Source organism: Penaeus monodon, chromosome 19 (genome assembly GCF_015228065.2).
Source record: "Penaeus monodon isolate SGIC_2016 chromosome 19, NSTDA_Pmon_1, whole genome shotgun sequence".
Lineage (NCBI taxonomy): Eukaryota > Metazoa > Arthropoda > Malacostraca > Decapoda > Penaeidae > Penaeus > Penaeus monodon.
The window spans coordinates 12,981,029-12,981,253 of NC_051404.1; positions in this window are offsets into that span (position 1 = coordinate 12,981,029).

The window sequence follows — 225 nt, forward strand, 5'->3', positions numbered from 1 at the left end:
GAAATATGCGAACTGGTGAACAGTACACATAATGAAATGACGAAAATTATAACAAACACACTTATATAAATAACCTCAAGAAAATAATATCGCAGTATAAAATCCCTTGCAACACTCTTCAATGCTAAGAATTCCTCACTGCGATACAGTGCAGCATTAAGCACGGTCATTATAATGCACACCACAATACTGCATACGATACGGTTTGTCTTTGGGTGCTTTCTG